This window comes from Amblyomma maculatum, chromosome 4 (assembly GCF_055883805.1).
Source record: "Amblyomma maculatum isolate TAMU_Amacu chromosome 4, ASM5588380v1, whole genome shotgun sequence".
Classification (NCBI taxonomy): Eukaryota; Metazoa; Arthropoda; class Arachnida; order Ixodida; family Ixodidae; genus Amblyomma; species Amblyomma maculatum.
This window is the reverse complement of record NC_139347.1, coordinates 166470962-166476961: the sequence shown is the minus strand read 5'-3', so window position 1 is coordinate 166476961 and position 6000 is coordinate 166470962.

Sequence of the window (6000 nt, the reverse complement as noted above, 5' to 3'; positions counted from 1 at the left end):
TTCACATATATCTCGTTTTTTGGCCAAAATGAGACAAATTATCAGCGGTTTAGTAAGTGAGGAATCGACCTTTACATCATATCTGTTGCGCATCTTCGTGATGCCAAAAGTTCAGAGATAAAAATTTATTTCACGCACTGTCTTCAGACTACCAGCCTCAGATCTGATTGGTTTCTTTTATCTTTTAGAGAAGACATGTGCTGCAACGCTGCACATGGCGTTTGAGCGTAACCTTCTTTCTCTAGAAGTTCATGCTGGCCTTCAAAGCTATTATCTAAGGAATGTGAACAAAAAGCCATCTGTATGACAGCTTTCATTAAAAGCTGATGAAAATAGGAACAGATGCTAATGTTCTTTCCAAAATATTTCCACAGTTTATGAATGACAATTTCAAAGCCAGAATAAATGTCTACTGAAAGGGCGTTTATCCTAGTCTTTCCAGAAAGCACATCTTCTGCAATGTCAGGGTGTCTACAGCAGAAGGCATAAGAGGCCAACAAGGAGGGCCCAAACAATGCATCTGTGAGACATTGCCTCAAATTACTTGCCACAACTTAAAGATGGGCCACATATGGTCTTTTTTCCACATCTAATCAACTGTTCAAAATCCGTACCCTCTACACAAGAAGTGAGAGATATGTGAAAAGAAAATCAGGATCTATTCATTGAACGCACCACCAATGTTCTGTACAACCTTTCTCTTACCTGTGGTTGCATATACGTTCGACAAATGAGAAAATGAATGTGACAGCAGACTGCATGAACGCGAAAGAATAAAAACAATGAAAGACGGCACCTACTATACAGAGGCTACAATCTGGCAGATGGAAAAAAATCTTTAGCAGGAATAAGTGTGATTATATAACTAAATGTGAGAAATTCAGTACTTCTCCAACTTTACTTGTGAGCAAAGACCTAAGACAGCTACATTTAACCTTTCTGATGTCGCTCTTGTTCCATCAGTTCAATGACTGAAGACACGCAATATAAATAACTAAACAAATATGCTTTTGCATTCACATTTTTAATGTTCTTCTTTTTCTTGGTACAGCTTTAGTGCGAGTAACCTTTCATCTACCTTGCCGGGACACTCCACCAAGCTGACAAGCGAAGTTTCTTGTTGGCAATTTTGAATTATTTTTTTTTATTTTGCAATTCCTGATGGCAATTCTGCTACGATGAACATTCCATATTTTACAGTCACCTGCTGTTTTTATGTAGTTCACCAATTTTTAAATTTTGCTGCAGCTGCTTAACTTGGGGTATCTTATTTGCATTACATTGCATTTTGCCTTCTTGCACCCATCTACAGGCTGCCAATTTGAACCAAGCAGGCGTTCATCTTTTGCCATATTTGTGAAGCATTTGCTGCAGTAATGCTGCTTCCTAAGAAACATAGAATTGAAAGTTGTGCTTTTCATGTGCCACATATGTTTTGTTGTCCTTGTTTTCTTTGCAGTAGTATCGACCTTCTAGAAAGAATCGATTGGCTGACAGCCAACCATATTTTCAAATTTGTGCAAAGATATATTAGGAAAAGTTAAGCTAGATTGGCGTTCTGTATGTATCAAAACTGCAATAAAGGTTTTTAGATGGACTGAAGGGATGCAGGTGAGCTGTATTTCGAGTTCAGGGTTTCAGTCTGTTGTCTCATGACAGGTCAACCAAGAGACACGGCATGTGCAACAAAGCAGCAAAGGCATAAGGGTCATGAAAATCTGGCAGCAATCATAAAGGCCAAGGAAACAAGATATTAAAACCACAAATCGAATTACTAATCTGGACACAACTGGAGCAGGGTAGGTAAAAAACCTATGTCAAAGAAGTCTAAGTCTATTGCATGGCCACATTCATTCAGTGTGCATACCCTTTTAGTGCCAGAAAAGCTCTGGCTTGTGTAGGTGGGGCAGGCTCCAAGCGGTGCATCTGGATGCAGGGAATGCACTCCACATTCGGATGCTTTTTAGATGGCCACTGGGAGCAGCAAAGCAGCCATACCCACAGGATAAGTGGCGGCGGGGTTGACGGTGCGAACCAGCTGCAGCCAGGCAAGGCTTCAAAGCAGAACCTGCATCAAAAAGGACGACTTCACTATCTTGCCTCAAAGCAGAATATGCTTATAAAGAGCAGCAATTTAGGGACATTCAAACAATTAGTTATAAAATCATCTTTAGAGCACAGTACAAGATATTACCAACAGTAGATAGCACATGGTCCCGGCCATCCTAAAAATTAGCCATTGAGGGAGCGTTGTGATAGCATTCCACACACAGACTTTTTGATACAATAAAAATTTAACAAAAATTTAAAAAGCTTTCTTACATTTTATTGGATTATTTTTACTTTTCTACACCAGTATTTAGCATAACCAAACGTTTTCTTTCTATTCCTAATGTTTTACGACTTTAAAAGCATTTTTCATTTTTTCAATTGTTTCATTTGTCATTTACTAAATTATTTTAATTAGCACCATCAAGCACTGGCTTTTCATTCTATGAATTTTGACACCTCTGATCCCCCTTCCTGACTTTTTCACCTAATTGAATTAATTACAGTTATTTCCTTAACTGCATACAAAATTGCATCTTACCTGTACTCACATATGGGACTGAAACGTGGAGGCTAACCAAGAGAGTTCTACTTAAGTTGAGGACAACCCAGAGGGCTATGGAACGAAAAATGGTAGGGGTAACATTGAGAGATAGAAAGCGTGCAGAGTGGGTCAGAGAAATAACTCAAGTTACCGACATTCTAGTCGAAATTAAGAAGAAGAAATGGACATGGGCGGGACATGTAGTGCGAAGAGAGGATAACCGATGGTCGCTGAGGGTAACAAACTGGATTCCAAGGGAAGGAAAGCGTAGCAGGGCGCGGCAGAAAGTTAGGTGGGCGGATGAGATTAAGAAGTTCGCAGGGGTCAAGTGGATGCAGCTAGCGCAGAATCGGGCTAAGTGGAGTAATATGGGAGAGGCCTTCGCCCGGCAGTAGGTATAGTCAGGCTGACGATGATGGTGATTTAATTACCTTCTCATAAACTACAATACAAATATTAATCAATTTACTAGAATCGCAAACTGCCATGATATGGTTTTTTACGCAGCCCTCGAATATTTCTGACATACTACACCGACCACTACTGCCGCGCTGACGGCTTTTCGATCAAACGAGCAGTTTAAACCGTCACTTAAAACAACATTTTGAAGTCGTCTCAAAGGAAGCAGTATGCACTAGTGAAAAAAAGTCTTATATTGGCTTTGACCCAATCTTTTTGCTCTAATAATTAGGCCTCAGACCCTTTGAAGCCACAATGGGCAATAATAAAAGAAGGGGCCCTTCCATGCTTCTCGAAATTTGTAGGCCTTTGTGTATTACCACAAGAGGTAATTGCTAAATAATTGAACACTTTCTGTCCGCAAGAAAGTGGGTCTCATGAAACACATGTCATAAATCAAAGAAGAATGCATGGTGCGCAGGTATGCATCTACTGACGCAGAAAATAAAAAGGGTAGCAAGAAAATGCTAATTGAATAGGTATGTGGTTCTAAGTCCCAGGATTATGTCAACCATTTCAAAAATCTAGCACTGGACCAGTAATCAAGCCTGCTTCTAGTATGAAAGATAATAAAAATTAATTCGTTCTCCCTTATATCTCTGCGCGTGGCAGTAAATGATTTTCTTTTCCGATATTTTGCATCCATCAAAAACAATTCTCCTTCACATACTATCCATGCATGAATTTATAACCCTCAGTTTAGACTCTATGCTCTTCATTTTCTGGCTTTGCGCGACCTGGTTTTGCTCACACTATTTAAGTCTTAAAAATCATCGATTGGGGAGGGGGGGTCAAATTGCAAATGTATTAGGCCTTACTGTCTTGCATCAGAAGTCCATACATAGCATGCTTACACCTAATATTATCATTGCAGGTTACATTAACAAGAGGAATAACAGTGTGCTGTGCGATATCAGTGCACGTTAAAGAATCCCAGGTGGTCGAAATTTCCGGAGACCTCCACTACGGCGTCTCTCATAGCCTGAGTCGCTTTGGGACGTTAAACCCCACAAACCATACCAAACAAAACAAGTTTTTGCAGAAAAACATGCACTATGTATCAAAGTTTCCAATAATAAAGTCAGCTAGCTATTTCTGCTTAGAAAAGCATAATGTATGCTGGGCCACCGGTAACGTTTCCAAAGGACGTTCAGACTCATCTTGTGTGTTTTCAAACTGATTCATAATTGCTGATAAGTGGCTTCCTCTTACTGACCTGCTTGCAGAAAACCACAGTGCAACCTTATTAATTCTTAGTTTTTTTCCCGAACAAAAGCTAGAGAACAGAAAAAAATAAAATGAAAAGATCGTTTTATCTACGATTAGTTATACTCTGCATAATTGAAAGCCGAATTGTCTGGTATACTATTGATCACAGGCTGTCGGCACCCACAACTGCTACAAAATGAGTAAAAAAGAATGCTTTTCTCAAAAAGACAGCAACACTGAGCCTCATGAAACGCTGTCAAAAATAGCTTCCAATTATTGAGAATGCCCAAGCCTTTTCACTTCAAACTGAAATTTGAATATAAAAGAAACCACTGTGTTTTGCTCTAATCATGGCAAATCTGATTTGGTATTAAGATGGCATAGAGAAGAAAAACAGCATTTCTTTATGAATTGAAATGGGGAACAATACATTAGATTTGGTGTAGTTTATGGGTTTAACGTCCCAAAGCGACTCAGGCTATGAGAGACGCCGTAGGAGAGGACTCTGGAAATTTCGACCAACTCTGGTTCTTTAACGTGCACTGACATCTCACAGCACATCGATGCCATTCCGTTTGTTATCTCGCTACCCACTCTTTTATACATCTACCTATGAGTTGAATGACAGGCCCCATTTCGCAGCTTTAAACAGTTTAAGGGCACTGCGTGACACACATGTACAATAGATTCAATGTGTTTTGTTGAAACAACACCACAGAATGCAACTTCATCCAAGCACGTATTTGACACTTCTTTCGGGAAATGCAGCGTCTATATGATAAAAAATTTAGACATACGGCTCGGATCACCCCATAATGTGGAAATTGTGACCATCATTTGGCTTGCAGTAGAGGTAAATATATAGGGGTGGAGCTATTTGAACAGTTTCAATCAATAGTAGGTACTGCCTAGCGTGTTGGAATTGAACGGCGGCGCAACACGGAAACGGACACAGAACCAACGGACATCATGCACCAACTCGCCCCCCCCCCCCCCCCGGCCGTTAACCTAGCATGCTGGTTCATGATACAGAAGAATACAGCACAGTAGTGGCAGGGATAAGGAAGACCGATGCGAACACAGGCACTCACTAATACCGCTGTCACACGGGTAGTTTCAATGCCCATTGAGTCAATAGTGATTGAACTCAGTGACGATCGGCCACATCCACACGGCGGTTTTCAATGACTCTTGAATGCGATCAGCATTGACTGTAGAGGTTCAGGTATATATATGACCACTGGAATTCCAAGGAACATTGAGAGAAGCCCCGCATTCACCTTATGATGAAAAACAAAATACAAAATTAAAAAGGGGTGAATGTCTTCTGGATTATATTATTGACACTGGAATGCCCATTTCGTCAACTAGTTTTTCGCTAGTCGAAATTATCGCTCTATATAATGTGCGGTATTCAGATGCAAACAAACTGACGATTTTCTTATATGGCAGCGAGGCATACTGCAGCGTTTCGCTCATGTTCACACTCCGTCGAAAAGGGCAATCGCCGTTCAATGGACATTGAGACTTCCCTTGCGACAGAGGTATAACATGGGTGTTGGCAGGAATATTTTCTTGGGGGTGGAGGCAAAACCAACTCAACTGCATCCTACAGGAGGCGGGAGGTGGGCCAAATGCCGTTTTCGCACCCTTCTGCCGACGCCCATCATGATTAACAGCCCCCTCTTGCCAATCTAGCATAACATGCTCACAGGTGCTCAAAAACAACTCTTCTCCCC